Genomic DNA, 19,168 nt, shown 5'->3' with positions numbered 1-19,168 from the left:
AGGGCATCATTATTATCCTCATGTAGCCTTTCATAGTGGCCCCAAGAGGTTACTTGGTTGTTCCATTGAAATCCCCTGGGATGGCTGGAAAAGACAGCCGAAGTGGACTGGAGGGCTAGGCCAATAGGTGTGCAATTATGCATGGGTTAAATGCATTTCAGCACACATAATGCATGCGTTTAGTCACACGTGTAAGAATCATTTGATTTTGGGTTGAATAGCTCATATACTATGTGTGACCACCCACAGCTATAAAGATTACAGCAATCGAAATCATAAAAAAATAGTCAAATCATCAAACTCATTGAATTGTTGGTGGAAGCCGGGATTCATTTCAAGAATCAATTTACTTTTTCATGTCATTTTAATCATTTCGTTTTTACTGCTTCCCATTATTCCCATCTCATTTTTACCATTTTCTTTGATCCATTTGCCAAATTGCTGCCATCTTGCTGCCATCTTTCCCCCTATGTACAAAAATGAACAGCAAAGAACTGAATGCAAATCGAATACTTTACACGTGATTGGTGACCAGGGCTCACTGTGGAAAATTAAGCATATCCTGGTTTCTTGAGTTCTCTCACACCTGGTTGCACAACATGCATTAGAATTGTGACACATACACACAGACATGCCCACGCATAAATTGATGCAACTTTCGCGAGCGAATGGGAGCATCGTCGCATCCCTGTCGGGCTAACGAGGTAAGGGAGGGGTGCCAACGTGCCCGCGGCCAGCTGATCGGTGTCGCCGCTTTGTCCGTGTTGCAGGCCATCGTCTTGATGCGCCCAGTCCTAGGCCCACCGTCTCCGCTCGCTGCGGACCTAACGAAGGACGACCAGCGGCTGATCGAGGTGAGGAGGCCATGCGTACAGCCGGCACGCGGCTGCTCTGCTCTCACCTTCGTTCTGTGTGTACGTGTTGGTACATCAGATTGTATGTTGGTATATCAGATTCTTTACGTGTTGGTACATTAGAATGTGTCTGTGTTGATACATCAGAATGTGTTGGTACACCAGATTGTACGTGTTAGCACATCAGAAGTTATCACATCTATCATTACTCTCAACACCATCATACTCACCATTGACATCAACTTCATCACCACCACTCACATCATCGTAATTACCTTCATTACCATCATTGTTTGTTACCAACAGGAAGAAGCTGATCTGCCACAGCCACCCGCATCCATGTCCATGATGGTGCCCAAAGTCATGGCACCCTCTGCTCAGCCTCCGACTGTGCTTCCCGCAGCTGAGCGACCCACAGCTCTCCCAGCCACGGCTCGACCTCGCAAGGCTCAGCCTCGCGAAGATCGGGCTTCCATGGCTCTGCCACGCACAGCTCTGCCACCCACACCTCTGCCAACCACACCTCAGCCACCCACACCTCTGCCACCCACACCTCTGCCACCCACACCTCTGCCACCCACACCTCTGCCAACCACACCTCAACCTCCCACCGCTCTGCCACCCACACCTCTGCCACCCACACCTCTGCCACCCACACCTCTGCCACCCACACCTCTGCCACCCACACCTCTGCCACCCACACCTCTGCCACCCACACCTCTGCCAACCACACCTCTGCCAACCACACCTCAACCTCCCACCGCTCTGCCACCCACACCTCTGCCACCCACACCTCTGCCACCCACACCTCTGCCACCCACACCTCTGCCACCCACACCTCTGCCACCCACAACTCTGCCACCCACACCTCTGCCAACCACACCTCTGCCAACCACACCTCAGCCTCCCACCGCTCTGCCACCCACACCTCTGCCACCCACACCTCTGCCACCCACATCTCTGCCACCCACACCTCTGCCACCCACAGCTCAGCCTCCCATCGCTCTGCCGCCCACCTCAGCCGACATTCAAGGCCTCATCGCGAACTTCCTCAAGGAGTAAGGAGCCTTCCAATTCCCTGCACTCACTCAGACACGAGGGTATCCCAGCCTTTGCTTTTATGTAATATTTCATCATCAGGAATGCTCAATGCACTGCTAGGTAAATGCTTCCCCAAGCCATCACTATACAACTGCCCTGCAATGGAATAACCTACCTACAATCGATAGACAAGCTCATTTATACGCTCCAACTCCTGGATCACCCAGTACTTAGTCTAGACTAATGGCCATTATTCCTTCTGCCAGTGTGTTCTGCTCAAACCCACTTACTTTTCTTATCAGTTAGAATGGTTTCTTTACGCTGCATATTTTGTTTAAGCCACGTGTCTCTCGTTATTACCGTTTTCCGGATGTATTGCCTTCCTTCTACAGATAAGTCCCATTATCTTAATTCTATCATGAATTTATCATTGTATATCAAAGTGCAGCCCTGTAATTCCTTGCGCATTCTACTCCACTAAAGGGAGAGCTGTAGAGAACACTCTATCGTGTATTTGGCCTAGTCTTCTACAATGGCCGGACATCTTGGAAGGGTGGGGAGTACCCACACTTGACCCCAACACTGCCAATTGAACTAACTGTGGTGGACAGCTGGCTGGACAGAGGTGGGGGGATTCAATCACTTTGCACCTTTGCTTCAACGTTCGCTTACAGAACATTACACTGGCAACCTCTGATTTGCAAGTCCAGCGTAATAACTGTTACACCACTGCATCATCCAATTATTTATGCAACAATTAATTGCGACTCTTTTATCATCACAAGCACGACTGTATACTTGCATCGTGAACAAAATAATTGAGTTGACATTATGAATCGATGGTTGGCTACGCACTCGGTGATTAAAGTGCGTTGCGTGTGCATTGGCAGGTACTACGGTCTTTATGATACCGCAGACCGCGAGGGTCTGCTCAAGAAGTATCAAAAGGATGCCCTCATCACCATCTACACCCCCTCAGAGTGAGCTGACAAACACACACACTCACAAACTGGCCAGCAAGGCTGTCACATGAAAGGATGAATTGGTATTTGCCACAGACCACTCTCGAGAGACCATGTTACAGTGAATTTTTATTTAAAGCTTTCGTGACTGCAGGGATTCATATTCTTGGTTCTTTCGGTAAAATCACGTAGAAGGGAAACAATAAAATAATAAAAATATAAAACAATGGAATTAAATCATCAGTATCCGCAACGATACGAGAAGAAAGAAATGCTTTGCGAAAACACGGAAATTAAAGCACACTTGTGGATGTGAGTGTAGCCACTCCGTTTCCTAACAATCCGGATCTCGTTTCTACCTCCAGGAGCAGCCTGGGAGAGGAGGGTTCAGACAAGCCGACCCCAGAAGATTCACGTGAGTGTTGGTCACGAGCGATGTTTGCAGATCCGCGCGTCACTGTGTCACCGCTCATGTCATTCTGTCACCGTGCGCCATGCAGTTTTTTTCTCCTTGCTCCGCACCTCCAATGCAACAGTTGACTACGTACAGTGCAAAATAAGTTTAACATGCGCATATCTGTCGCCACTCGTATCACCACAGTTTTGTTGCCCTCCTGCCCCCTCATCCCACAGCACAGCTCAAGTGCGAGCGGCTGACGGCGGAGGACTTCATCAAAGAGCTGACGCACAAGCATCACGATATGTCCTCCTTCACCACCACCGTCAGCCGTGGCACGGTGAGCCGTGGCCTTGCACCAAAGCGCCCTCATTGACATAGCCGCTGGCTCTGCTTAAACACAAATTGCTGAGCTTATGCGGCCTGAGTTACAAACCTTTCCTGTGCACAAGCCCTCAATTTATGCTTAGAATTTTTACTATAATTATTTTGACTTATTCTTTGATACCCTTATATCTATGTAAATATGTCCACCTTTCCAAGATTAAACATGAATTATTACGTGAAACGTAACTCTTAAGAGAGATTAAAGCCATCTTCTTGGCCTTAAATATACATTATCCTTAGACTTGACACTCGATCCCATTATAATCCCTAGCAACATCTCTCTCTCTCAAACCTTGACACTAACACAAGCCAAGACTCACACTTACTCTAGCCACAGCACTAACCCTGGCCGAGACTCCAACCCTGCAGTCTCCACCTCTTGGGTTGCTTAAAAATGATGGGCGGTCGTGTTTACTTGTGACTCTCACTTTACAGGATACCCAGGTCAACTTCACCGTCCATGGCTTCTTCAAAGAGAGTGAGTATTTGCATAGTCACATTCACCATCAGCTTCGTCATCAGCAGTAGCATCATCAACAGCATCACTGACATTGCATTTAACTACACCAGGTGCATTCTGCACTGCATGCCATAAGCACCACCTCACCATTCTAATTGATCCTGCCATGCGGTTTATGTTAATGGCGTGGCTCTCTCTTGACGCCCGTGCACCTTTGTCGTGTGTGTCGATCCTCAGTCAAGAATTGCCAAGAGTCTGTGAAGATGTTTTGGCGGGTGGTGCAATTGGTGCCAACCATGGACGGCAGGTGAGTCACTTGCACCATGACCCAACACATCATAACAACTGCCGTTCGCCACTAAGTGGCAGTGATGTCACCACGGCGCTTGTGCCAGCCTATGTGCACATTGAGGCCACTTGAAGTGTGGAACGCCCGCTGGCAGGTCACGGGGCAGACCCAGGTGCTACGGGTCGACTGAGATGGCTGGTCAATGCACCACCTGTGCCCCCTACTATGACAACTTGCTGTGCTTTGGCCACCCAGCGCTCCGCTCGTTGTTTTGAGCGTCACTCCTCTGCCCCATTGTTGTTGGAGGGCGACTGCCTCCAACTACCCAGTAGCATTCTTAACGAGCCTCCTCCACAGAGGCCGATTTTAACACGGCGGGTACCAGTCATCGGCAAGTCCACTCAGGACCACATCCTCTTGTACCACATCACTCCATCTCTTCTCTAGCCCATTCCGCGCCCGTTTAGCCCCCTTTATCCAGCCGAACAAAAGCTGTTTAGGCATGCGGTGGCTGGGCATACGGGCTACATGACACATCATATACACACAGCCACAAACACACACCATGTTTTCGCACACAGACAATACGCGCTTTCCTTTCCTCTGCTCCCTCTCCCATTCCTTTGCTTCTTCCTTAACGAAGTTGCATACTCTTGATTTTCCAGAAGGCAGTACAGCAAGTGTGGACTAATCTCCATCTTGTCTTCTGTATGGGATAGAGTGTTGACCCCTTGCCCATGTGTGTTTCCTTCAGGTGCTCCATTAGCTTGCTGTTTAACTAAGTAATGTGTTATTATTTTTATTGACCTGCTTGTGTTGACACCCGGCAGGCCATCTGTCGCGAGTGAGCGGATGTTCATCCGCGAAGCTCTTGCAAGTGAGGTGCCCCCTGCATTCGCCTCAACAACATCAGCGACGTCCAGCAGCTGCCCGCTTACTGCGCTCACCTCGTCCCAGCAGGAGACAGTCAATTCATTCGCTGAAACATCCCACATGACACCGGAGTGGTCGCAAAGGTGGGCGAGAGCACGTGGGAACTGTCTTACAGCCACACACACGTGCACACACGCATGATGTCATGCTTCATTGCAAGAGTAATCAGACACAGCCCAGCAGGAGCCATTTATTCTGCCAAACCCTTATAGGGGCACCAGGGTCTTTGGACTCGGACTGTTATGTCCTTCTTGCCCCTTCACTCCCCCCTACCCCTTTTGTCCACAGACAGAGGAAAGCGTCAGTCATTTTGTAAAGATTATTAAGGAGACAATGTATGCTTGAGGTGGCTTACTCCAGTCCCGAGTTTAAACAATAATTTTTTGTACGTTTCGACAAATTTTGTACAAACACATTGGGCGACTTGACGGTGCGTCTCTGCTGCGTTGACCCCGTGATCTCGCGACGGCGCAATTCCAAGCGTGCGGCTCCCATCGGGAAGCGAGCCAAATGGCACTGTGTAATGGGGCTGCACAATCGATTCTCACCGGGAGCTGGCATGAACCCGTTTCAGTTGGCCATAGGAATCTGGTCCACAGCCCAGGCACTAGATTTGCAAGCTGGACTGTGGAAAAAAGGCACTGACGTTCTCTTTGCCTCCTGTCCGCGCTCGCCTCCACAGATGCCTGGAGCGGAACAATTGGAATTTCTCCAAAGCGGCCGACAACTTCATCCACCTCTACGTGAGTACCGTGCCGCCCACAATCCTTACCGACACACGTAATCGCAACTGCTCCGGCGTGTTCACGTTTTGGCGACCGTCGCTAATGATGCCGCTTGTCTCCCTCTCCACTCTGTTCCCTCCTCTCCTCATTCCCTCATCGCAATCGCTGCTCCGGTTTTGGCTGCGGCTCCTGCACGGTCGCCAATCGTCGTTCCCGTCGTCAGGAAGCAGGGAAGATTCCGGGGGAGGCGTTTCGGTGATCAGGCGTCATCCAGAACCAGCGACCCACCAAATGGACCCTGACCACAACATTTATTTTTGTATCAAAACCGTGATTTTCTGTATTGTAAATACATATTATATTATACATTTTGGCTGTAGTTGTGACATTTTTTTTAAGCATTCTTGTTTGGTGACTGAATTAAATTGTGGATCTCTCCAGATAGCGGTGTACTCAGTACAGACCGCTCGCTTAGCGCTCACTTAAAGAATCAGTTTCCAACACCCTTATTTCTTAAGTATGAGGGCTTCATTGGGGTATTGGTAAAAGTGATAATACAGATTGTAACCATTTTATAAGAATTTATGACATCAGTACAATGTCCTGTACCTCATTTTAAGGCTGAGTCTGCCTCGTGAAGGCCCAAGACCCGTTAAAATATGCACCACTGTTATTTGTATTAAGTGGGCATTGAACTCCGTTTACCAGGTTCACAGGAGAGTGCGCTAACCACTGTGCCACCGGCAGGGGTGGAGCCAGGATTTTGACTTTGGAGGGGCTGACTTCAATATTCTGAGATATCTAGTGTATGTTTTCCAATGGGCGCCACAAATGTATAAAACAAATATTATTGGATTTGAACGCGGAGTTTATTAATAGGTCGGAGTCGCTGATGTGGCTAATAAGTTTGATAAGTTCGAAAGGCTGCCGCTCAAGCAGCCTGCAGGGCAGCACAAGGTGGCAGCCAGCATTTTGCAGCAGCCGGATATCCGGTTATCCCGATTACCGACTTTCTCAAAATTTCAGGGGGGGCTCAGCCCCCCCCAGCTCCCCTGTGGCTCCGCCCCCCCCCCAGCCCCCCCTGTGGCTCCACCCCAGCCCACCGGTCGCCATTAAGTTATTCCTCAACAACAGCAGCCGCTGCTCACCACTAAGTGGTGGTGATGTCACCACAGTGCCTGCACTATGAAAGGCGTACTTTGAGGCCACGTATAGTGATAATTGTTTTTTTATCTGGCAACAAAACTGACACCTTTTTTTACAAGGAGTCATGTTTACATTGACCACAATACTTGCGGTCGGAACGCAAACAAAAAACAACAACTCTGATAATGTATGCACTGTCCTTGAAATTGATTGGTCCACACCCGAGACAGCTTTCTTTAGAGCCTCGTCTCACATGGTGTTGGACCAGAAGACGCAATCACGACTTGTAGCAACTACTATGACTTCTACGAGGCCTACAACTAAAACAACTGACATGACTACTATCGCAACAACATCAAGCACAGCCATGACTACTACCACAGCTACAAACATGACAAGGACCATTTATTAAAACGACAGCAACAACCACAACCTATATTGCAACTAACATGACATCAACCCTCACGGCATTAACCACAACTACCTCAACAACCATCGCGCGAACTTCCGACATCCACGCAGCGGTGGCTTTTGGCAAACCATCGAACAAAGACGGTCACTGCATCGCGCGCTTTCAGATGAGCATCTACGGCCGTCTGGAACGCTCTTCCTTTCCGATATTAGGAAACCACTGGAGCTGTGCACTTTGACATCATCTACAATGAAAACGCATTTGCGTAGAACTGCTTTTTGTGCATAGCTTGTCTTCCCCCGCACCTCCGATAAGTATGGTCGGCTACGTACGGTGCGAAAGAAGTTCAACATACTGTACATACATAAATCAATTACAACAAAATCCACAAACACAACAACGACAGTAATAACTCGATATATGAAGTAAATGCGTTCCTGGAGATTCGTTCGTATATTGAAACTTCATATATTGAATAACGTATCACAGTAGGATGAGGATGCGCTCCCAGCCTTCGTACCTTACTATTTAAAACTACGCGAATAAACATTTTAGAACTAACCATTCGTATTGAAAACAAAGGACAATGTATATTGAAAATAACATTAAATATTGTACGGTATAAAAATTAAAACCGACATTGATAAAAAATAAACTTAGCTAAGAAACGTAATTTTATTCATTTATATTGCACCAGAGACCGATGAATTCAATATTTATTGATGAAAGTTTTTATTTATTATTTACCTTTTCCATTAAAATAACGGTAATTAATGCAAAGTTCGTTACACTGAAACTTCGCATTTCGAATGTTCGCATATCGAGGCATTCCTGCACAACCATTACAGCCACAACCACAACAAACAACAACAACCACCACCACCAAGGACTGCGCGACTACAACTACCGAAAGCAACACAAAGCACAGCTCAACAACACAACTCAACACAAACTGAACGTTTTCCACCGCCTTACTTCACCCGGCGTGGTTGTAGTTTTAACTGCACAAGTGTTACTCGTTGCAGGTGTTTTTACAAAGTCGTTGTTTGATCGCGAATATTTATTTTCTTTTCTCTCCTCACCTTGGTGTGTGGGAGAGGAGAAAGACGCCGTCCCACCACTAGATCTGCTCCGACAGAAATCCCGGCACGTGTCATCATCATAGCTCCCGGGTCCTGGGCAATGCCGCTGCGTAAGCGCACAAAACAACATCCACGATGAACCGAAGCGCAGCTGTCACGAACATGGCCTGGCCGTCACGCACACAACCTTGGGGCCCGTGTAGTGAGCGACTTATGCAAAGCTGGTAGCCAGCGACCTGTGCAACAAAGCACAAATGGTGACAACACCCCCCACCATCATCGTGCTGCTGTCAAACCCCCAATGGCTTCAAATGTGTGGCGGCACTCACACTGATGATGTCTTATCGGCGAAAGTGCCCCCCTCTGAAAAACATTTGTGAAGAGCCACTGATGGGTCACGTCTGGCGGGCACACGCAGTAATAGCGCAGCGTTAGGTGATGGGTGAGCTGACAGTTTTGGTAACTTTTTAAGAACAAAACTAACGCTAATCGCAGGTGTGGAGGACGGCAGATTGATAACATTGAGGTAATTTATATTTTAGTTTTTTATTGGTTCACTATATAGTATTCATTATATATTGTAGTGTATACCCAGTTACTGTGAATAGCTCAGATGTGTAGGCCTTGACTTCAACATAGCCATTTCTGTGACCAGTCACAAGCTAATCACTCAGTTTTTTCAATGCTAAATTCGCCTAGTTATTTCAATGCTAAATTCTCCTGTTTGATTTGTACTAGGTGCCTCGGTGAATGTGTATGCTCTGACTTTAACATAGCTATTTCTGTGACCAGTTACAAGCTGATCACTCGGCTATTTCAATGCTAAATTCTATGCTAATTCCTTTGTCAAGGGATGCCTCTGCGGATGTGTAGGCTTTAACATAGCCATTTCTGTGACCAGTCACAAGCTAATCACTCAACCATTTCAATGCTAAATTCTATGCTAATTCCTTTGTCTAGGCGCTTTGTTTTCTTCTCACACAGCTTAAAGGTCGCGATCTGAGCGTGGCTTTTTCACTCCAGCGCTGTCCTCCAGACAGTCTCGTCCCTTCACCTGATGAAGGCCGCTTGTGTTGTGGCCGAAACGTCGTGAGAATATTGTGTTATTTTATTTTATAAATGTATTATGTTATTCTCATTCTATGTGACTTTACCGAAGGACCAAAGAAGCTGCCTGATCTCATTTTGCACTGTGTTGTATATGTCGGGTATGAAAATTTTGATGAAAATAATAAAAATTAAATGAAATTTGAAGTTTGCGTAATTATCTGAATTCATGTTGATTGATGTAATTATGTGCATAAATTATGCTAATTCGAGATATAATTGTATTAATTTATGCGAGTGGTGCGATTATGCTAATGCAAGCCGTTATGATAATCAGGCCCCGCCTCGCTGACGATGGTCGGATTATCAATCGGGATCATACAATTAGTCGTATGAGGTTATGCCAGTGTGATGCAAGCATGCCAGAGTAACTCGCTCGTTGTCTATAGTGAGGGAAAAAAGTATTTGATCCCCTGCTATTATTGTATGTTTGCCCACTGACAAAGAAATTATCTGTCTTTAATTTTAATGGTAGGTTTATTTGAACAGTGAGAGACAGAATAACAACAAGAAAATCCAGAAAAACGCATGTCAAAAATGTTATAAATTGATTTGCATTTTAATGAGGGAAATAACTATTTGTACCCCTCTCAATCAGAAAGATTTCTGGCTCCCAGGTGTCTTTTATACAGGTAATGAGCTGAGATTAGGAGCACACTCTTAAAGGGAGTGCTCCTAATCTCAGCTTGTTACCTGTATAAAAGACACCTCTCCACAGAAACAATCAATCAGATTCCAAACTCTCCACCATGGCCAAGACCAAAGAGCTCTCCTAGGATGTCAGGGACAAGAGTGTAGACCTACACAAGGCTGGAATGGGCTACAAGACCATTGCCAAGCAGCTTGGTGAGAAGGTGACAACAGTTGGTGCGATTATTCGCAAATGGAAGAAACACAAAAGATCCGTCAATCTCCCTCGGCCTGGGGCTCCATGCAAGCTCTTACCTCGTGGAGTTGCAATGATCATGAGAACGGTGAGGAATCAGCCCAGAACTACACGTGAGGATCTTGTCAATGATCTCAAGGCAGCTGGGACCATAGTCACCAAGAAAACAATTGGTAACACACTACGCCGTGAAGGACTGAAATCCTGCAGCGCCCGCAAGGTCCCCCTGCTCAAGGGACAATTGGGTGAAAGTGTTGTGGTCAGATGAGACCAAAATGGAGCTCTTTGGCATCAACTTAACTCGTCGTGTTTGGGGGAGGAGGAATGCTTCCTATGACCCCAAGTACACCATCCCCACGTTCAAACATGGAGGTGGAAACATCATGCTTTGGGGGTGTTTTTCTGCTAAAGGGACAGGACAACTTCACCGCATCAAAGGGACGATAGACGGGGCCATGTACCGTCAAATCTTGGGTGAGAACCTCCTTCCCTCAGCCAGGGCATTGAAAATGGGTCGTGGATAGGTATTCCAGCATGACAATGACCCAAAACACACGGCCAAGGCAACAAAGGAGTGACTCAAGAAGAAGCACATTAAGGTCCTGGAGTGGCCTAGCCAGTCTCCAGACCTTAATCCCATAGAAAATCTGTGGAGGGAGCTGAAGGTTCGAGTTGCCAAACGTCAGCCTCGAAACCGTAATGACTTGGAGAAGATCTGCAAGGAGGAGTGGGACAAAATCCCTCCTGGTGGCCAACTACAAGAAACGTCTGACCTCTGTGATTGCCAACAAGGGGTTTGCCACCAAGTACTATGTCATGTTTTGCAGAGGGGTCAAATACTAATTTCCCTCATTAAAATGCAAATCAATTTATAACATTTTTGACGTGTTTTTCTGGATTTTGTTGTTGTTATTCTGTCTCTCACTGTTCAAATAAACCTACCATTAATATTATAGACTGATCATTTCTTTGTCAGTGGGCAAACGTACAAAATCAGCAGGGGATCAAATACTTTTTTCCCTCACTGTAGGTTCGTATTAACGCTCGGTAATACAATTATTCTCGCAGTAACATTTACGGAGCATGTATTAGCGTGTTTATGTCACGTCTCCAAATTCAGATCGCAACACAGAATAGAGTTCTTATAAATAAGATTATTACGCATGAAATCAGGAAAGAAACACGCAACCACTTCTGCGTTAATCAATTTTATTCTAAACGAAACCTTAACTTTACATGGAACTCTCAAGCTTGGAATTTTCAACACAGCATCAACACAGTAAACATCAACGATTGCGTTGTTTCACTTTGGCAACTGCCAGTGAGTGAGTGGAGTGAGTGATTGGGGTGAGTGGAGTGGAGTGAGTGGGGTGGAGTGAGTGGAGTGAGTGAGTGGAGTGAGTGAGTGGAGTGAGTGGAGTGAGTGAGTGGAGTGAGTGAGTGAGTGGAGTGGAATGAGTGGAGTGAGTGAGTGGAGTGAGTGAGTGAGTGGAGTGAGTGAGTAGAGTGAGTGAGTGGAGTGAGTGAGTGAGTGGAATGAGTGAGTGGAGTGAGTGGTTGGGGTGAGTGGAGTGGAGTGAGTGGGGTGGAGTGAGTGGAGTGAGTGAGTGGAGTGAGTGAGTGGAGTGAGTGAGTGAGTGGAGTTAGTGAGTGAGTGCAGTGAGTGAGTGGAGTGAGTGAGTGGAGTGAGTGAGTGAGTGGAGTGAGTGAGTGAGTGGCGTGAGTGCAGTGAGTGAGTGGAGTGAGTGAGTGGAGAGAAATAAGCAGTTGTGATTGTTTGGGATACCACTACTTGAAAAAATATCTTGTACCATTGAAAATTAGTTTAATGTTTGGTTTGATTTAGAACATGTTTCAATGATTGTCTGTGTTTATAAATCTGATTTACAAAAACAGACACAATTTCAACCGAGAGGATGGTTTCAAATCTGATTTACAAACACAGACACAATTTCAACCGAGAGGATGGTTTCAAATCTGATTTACAAACACAGACACAATTTCAACCGAGAGGATGGTTTCAAATGAAGCAATCATTGAAACATGTTCTAAATCAAACCAAACATTAAACTAATTTTCAACGTTACAGGACATTTTTTCAAGTAGTGGTATCCCAAACTTTCACAATTGCTTATTTCTCTCCACTCACTCACTCACTCCACTCACTCACTGCACTCACTCACTCCACTCACTCCACTCACTCCACTCACTCCACTCACTCACTCCACTCACTCACTCCACTCACTCACTCCACTCACTCACTCCACTCACTCACTCACTCTACTCCCCACCACCCCCCGCTCCTGGTCCGTCATGGTCCATGTACCTCCTACGCACATCATGCTCATTTTTATGCTAATTCCTTTGTCAAAGCGTTTTTGCTTCCTCCCACACAGCTTAAAGGACGCGACCTGGGCTTGGCTGTTTTCACTCCAATGCTGCCCTCATGACAGCACGGTCCCTTCACCTGATGAAGGCCACTTGTGTTGTGGCCGAAACGTCGTGATTTTTGTTATTTTATTTTTTACCTACGTGACTTTACCGAATAGAACAAAAAAAAACCAGGCCACAATCTACATCAGTGAATCATTACCCATTTATTAATTCGATACTAAATGACCGAAGCCTCAAGAATAGTTCTGGCAATCAGAGTTATTTCTAAGTCAAAACGAATTCTCTAACCTCAGGACATCAGGAATAAAATAAAATAAATAACTCATACATAATAGCCCGGACCCTCGAATACAGGCGAGGAGCAAAAGTTAATACAATGTTAAATCACATATCTTGGGGACAGAAACAGATAATAACGATGCAATTGTTGTATATGCCCCCCTTTCCATCTTAATATTAACAAGTAATTTTTGAATACATATAGATACATATTTCTATTGTTTCTTTTAATTTTAATAATGAATAAAAACACCAAACCAGGCCTCAGCATGGCATGTGGAGGTCATATTTACCTTGACCCACTAACACGATTTTGACGTTCAGAGCCCTCCCAGGGTCAGAGGGAGCAGATAGAGAGCAGAGCGCAGCGGATTGCAAAGGGGCTGACGTAAACACAAAGCCAGGGTCACTGGGAGGTTGCGTTAGCCTAGATCTAGTTAAGTCAAAAAAGCTAATTGGTTCTGCATTACTATTAAAGTAACTTAAAGTCGGAATTTAACGACAGGGTAGGCTAAAGTTATTGATCTTCACACCCACTTCAATTGAACCCTGCCACAAGCTACGTCAATGTAACCATCACCCGTCTATTAATTTAATATGAAATTATTTACATATTTTAATAATTTCTATACGACTTGACCCGAAGCCTATAACAATCAGGTTTTCCTAAGTCAACATAAATGCTCTAGCCTCCACCCATACGCAAATAATAAGCAGGGTTAAAGTAAGAGTAGAGAGGAAAAGAAATGCAAGAGCACAGCAAAACTGCAACGTAAGCAAAGGGCGATGTTAAACCCAGGGTCGGAGAGAAAGGGAAATCCCGGCCGTCTTTGTATTCCTGCAGCGCGGGGTAGGAGTGTGTATACGCTCGGGGAAACACGAGTCAAACACCACAACGGGAAGCTGACCCAGACCTTGGATTAATACAGAATCATAACTGTGGAACTCTGATGAAATGAAATGTTAACTTAAAACTGTTTAACCATTTCTTTGTGCGTCGGTGAAAGTCGGAGGGAATATCGCCCCTCCCTCCAGGTTGTGCACCCAGACAGAGAGGCGCCTTCGAGACAATTTATAACATTTGATTGTTTTACTTGTGGGTTTCATGGTAGGAGTATGACAACGGAATATACCGTGGGTGATGCACAAGGACACACACTGACACACGTACGGACACACACACGGACACAGATACATACGGGCAAATCCTGACACAGCAAAAATTGAAAGAAACCCCGCCTTGTGGGCAGGATCCGAGTGAAGGGATTTTTGGGCATAAAAAGAGTATCCTGAGCATTGAAACCTCAGTTCGACAGGAGTGGGTCGGCTCACCAGAGTTCGACCGGGGGGTCGACTCTCGGGAGACAGTTCGACTCGGAGGAGCAACTCGGAAGAGTTCGACCGGGGGGGTCGGAACTCGGGGAATTCGACTCGGAGGAGGTCGAAACGCGGGGAGTTCGACCAGTGGGTCGGCTCAGGAGCAGTTCCAATCGGGAACGAGAGCAACAGGTCGCCAGCCGGCGAGCTGCAGAGCAGGGGGCGGCGAGCAGAAGCCAAAGTGGCCCCGTCGCTACCCACTGACGTTGGCAAGACTCGCAGGGTAGTGAGGCGTCACCTAGTGTGATTTCCAAGAGCTGAAAGACAGAGTATTGCTGATTCTACATTGAGTCCAGCTGCAGAGCGACCGACGCACCAAGCAAGAGCTTCTGCAAACCAGAGCAAGAGCACGTGCGACTTGAGTCATCCAGCAGTGGAGAAAAACCTGCTTTCAGCAAACCAGCAACGAGCACGTTCGAGTTCTCCACCCAGAGAGAGGGAGCGTGCCGATGCAGCTCATCCAACAGCGGAGAGAAACTGCTGTCAGCGAACCAGCACGAGCGTGATCGCGCAGCTCATCCAGCAGTGGAGAGAGGTGTCCACTGAGCAGCACTGAGAGCGATCAAGCAACTCTCCCCCGTGGACAGAGGCTGGCTGCTGCGTGGAGGAGGAGGGCGGCGATTCGTATGATGCACTCCCACACACCTCACCGCTCTAAAGGGAGCGAGGCTACTTCTCCTACAAGCGATGCCAACTTCAGCGTATGGCAACGCAAAGAATTAATTCCAAACACTGACTATTCAAAACAATTCATATCACTCAAACATACACAGGTCCTTAACCAGAAGCGAACACTCAAGTCCGTGAACCATCTGGCTGTGGAAGCATCGTTCGTGTGATAACAGTCCGTCATTTATAAGTATATTCATAATTTACCTCTTTAATATTTTGTTTTGGACTGTACTTCTAATCGCATAAGTTACCAACCGATCCATCAATACGAATTAACCCTTGGCACCTTCGCCACGGAGCTACGCTCCCGGGGAGGAATCGTGCTAAACCGATTTTCTGATCATACAATCTTATTCACTAATTAATTAATTAATCTCCCGTGAGATAACACGTTCCGCCGCATACCCTCACACTAAGCCATTTCGGTAATCTTATAGTCTGTCCGGTGGATCTGTTGTTACATTTATGCCTTTGGAAATAATAACTGTTTGATTATCTTTTTATATGAATACCGTTGCATGTTAATCAATCGCCTGTGATAATGTGCTGACCATTTCAAGCATAATGATCGTTCATATTATAATGTATAAGCTTTTGTGTAGCATAGCATTTGCATGTCCTGACTCTCTCTCTCACTAACAGCAATCGCTTAATGCGGGGTCCATGTGTTATCAAAGTGAAATCGTACAGTCGTTGATGATACTGTCTTGATACCATGTGGATACCGTGTTGAAGTTCCGAGATTGAGAGTTCACATACATATTATAGTTAAGGTTTAATTAGAAAATAAATTGATTAATACAGAAGTGGTCGTGTGATTCTTTCCTGAAATTTTTGCATAAGATCTGTATCCTGCGACGAGATATGAACTCGGGAACCTAAACTATAAACACACCAATACACACTCATTAAACTTTAAAGCGAATGATATGAACTTGGGACCTAAAATATGAACACTCAGGGAGTGTTAAAGCGAGAATCATTGTATTATGCTGATCAATAATACGAAGTTAGACAACGAGGCCGAATTGACACTAGCGTAACTGCACACGATTGATTGCGTTATCCTGATTGATAACCCCACCTCGTCAACGAGGCGGGGCTTGATTATCATAAAGGCTATCATTAACACAACCACACCCACTCGTATAGATTAATACGATTACCTCTCTAATTAGCATAGTTACATGCATAATTACACGAATTAGCATAATTTCGGATTAATTATGCTAATTTCGAATTTCATTTAATTTTAATTATTTTTCATCAATTTTCACAAACCCACATATACAACACAATGTTACATCAAGGGTTATCGAGATGGAATCAGGCGGAATGGGACGGGCTTACACAGCCAAGATAGACTGTGTTCCATTAGGAAGGAGCCTCCCGGCCGCCTTTGTCTTCCCGCAGCGCGGGAGAGCAGGAATTTAACACCAGAGCAAGGGAAATTTATTATCGCGGGAGCCATCTGTACACACTGCGCTGGACTTAGTGATACACACACGGACTACACCCCCCCCCCCCCCCCCCACAACGCAGAGTGGGCATCTGTTTTTTTTTCTCTCTCGCAAGAGACGCGGAGAGAGGAGAGAGAATTTCAAATTTAAGCTCGGCAAGGGACAGCGAGACGGCAGATCGGAAGAGGACATCAAGCCAGCTCCGAGGCATGGCCTCGAGACATTAGCAGTGGGTGCTGCGTCCCGCAGAGAAGAGGGGCGAGGTGATGTTAGGTGCTGAGTTCGGCATGGACCGATAGAGTATCGCTGAAAGTTATTCCACATTCATCCTGATGTTTTGAGTCGCCTGCAGAATCGAGGATTGCGATAAGCTGTATCGTACTAAGCTATCAGAGTTGTGTAAGAGGTGTGCAAATACAATTTTCAAGTTTTGAGAGTGAGCGACAATAGCTCTCGACAGTTCAACAAGGCACAGCTCGGCGAGCGCCAGAAGAGGGCGGCGAGCGGCCGGCTCCAAGGGGCCCCGCGATCAACTGAGGATGGCGAGGCTCGCCGAGTAGCGATGTATCAACGAGCGTGAGTTCAGAGCTGAAAGACGAAGTATCGCTCAAAGACTTTTATTTCTACATCGAATGCCAGCTCCCAGCTGCAGCGCAACCAGCCGCCCGTGAGCAAGAGTGCCAGCGAACCAGCGGCGAGCGTGATCGTGCGCATCTCCACGGAGAGGGCGCGTGCGGCGCAGCTCATCATCCAGCAGCGGAAAGAGCCCGACCAGCCGCCTGTGAGCAAAAGAGTCAGCGACCAGCAGATCAGCTCAGCATCGGCCAGCGGAAGAAGACGGCGACCAACCTGAAGACCAGCCAACCAACGACGCAGAAGAAGACTCTACAACTCGCCCAGAATGGCGAGACTCGCTGTTTAGCGACATGCTACGCCGTGCGAATGCAGCACCATCAGAAGAAGTATCGCTCGAAAAGCATTCCGCTCTGAACCTTGACACTCAAAGGTCACTGCAGTGAAAGCTAAGCTGACGAGAATCCCAGCATCAGCCACAAGAGGGTGCTCATCGCCAGAGAGAGCGCCACCAAGCGACGCCAACGGCGAGCACCTTCGCCAACAGCAACAGACGAGCTGCGGGCGCCGTCTGCCGACGGATCATCGCGCCTACAGCGCACCGTGTCAACTCGTCCACCTGCTGCGGGGCCGAACTCTGGCCGACCGCGTGAAAGAAGAAAACCCCGCTGTTCGTATGATATGCACTCTGCCCCACACTGCCACCACACCACCTGGCGTCTTCTTGACGCATCAGTGGCCGCGAAAGCGTCGCGGCTCACCGAGTGATGAGAATACGTCGTTTTAAGTACATTATTTTTTTGTAATTTGTACTTCCAATTGCATAAATTACCAATAGATTCATCAATATAAATTAAGCCTTTGAAACCTTCGCCACGAAACTCTACGCTCACGGGGAAATGAGTGTGTAAACCGGTTTCCTTATCAGACAATCTTGTCCACAAATTAATTAAAGTTCGGCCCAAGTTAAGGATCTCGTGGGAGAACACGCACACCATCGCACGCCCTTACTCTAAGCCAGTGGTTCTTAACCTTGTTGGAGGTACCGAACCCCACCAGTTTCATATGCGCATTCACCGAACCCCTCTTTAGTGAAAAATAAAATGTGATTTTTTTCAAATTCAAGACATAGATATGTTTTTTACTGGTACACAAAATGAGCCGTGCATGAACATTACCTTGTTCAAAGAATAAAACCAACACAATGCATAAACTCACAACAAATTACATACCTGGAAATCAATGTGACTTCTGCTGTTGCCTTTGAGAGATCAGTTCAGATATGCGTGGCTTCACCTTGGCAAGTGCCACTCTCATGTCATTTTCACAGCAAAGTCTGTTCCTTTTCTTCGTTTTTATGTCCAGCATCCTCGAAAAGGATTGCTCACAAAGATATGTTGTAACAAATGGTATAAAAAAATCCAGGGCTTTCTTAGCAATAACTGGATACTTGTTCATTTGTCGACACCAAAACGTTGAGAGCGTTGTTGTTCTGAAGAGTTGCTGTTGAACCTGGCTCTGCTGAATTTCAATGATTTCGTCGAGGAATTCATCATTGACATCTGCTGTTTCAACAGCAAACGTGAACGGCTGTCTCACCCATGCTGGATATGACTCTCTTGTAGGGAAATATCCGTCGAGAGACTTTGCAAGCTCATCTAAGTGCTTGGCAATTGTTTGCTTCAGTTCCGTGGATACAGAAATATCTCCGATTCCAGACACATCTTCGATC

General features: G+C 46.6%; 1 long non-coding RNA gene across 1 annotated transcript; it reads left to right on the top strand.

Moving 5' to 3' along the window:
• Positions 1-5,966: 5,966 nt before the first annotated feature.
• On the top strand, positions 5,967-6,414 carry LOC142931209 (uncharacterized). Its single transcript, XR_012947215.1, has 2 exons — positions 5,967-6,066; positions 6,272-6,414. It is a non-coding gene; the product is annotated as an uncharacterized LOC142931209 (long non-coding RNA).
• Positions 6,415-19,168: the final 12,754 nt, after the last annotated feature.

This window comes from Petromyzon marinus, chromosome 51, assembly GCF_048934315.1.
Source record: "Petromyzon marinus isolate PM22_M1 ecotype Great Lakes invasive population chromosome 51, UKy_Petmar_22M1.pri1.0, whole genome shotgun sequence".
Classification (NCBI taxonomy): domain Eukaryota; kingdom Metazoa; phylum Chordata; class Hyperoartia; order Petromyzontiformes; family Petromyzontidae; genus Petromyzon; species Petromyzon marinus.
This window is presented reverse-complemented; position numbering and strand designations above follow the sequence as displayed.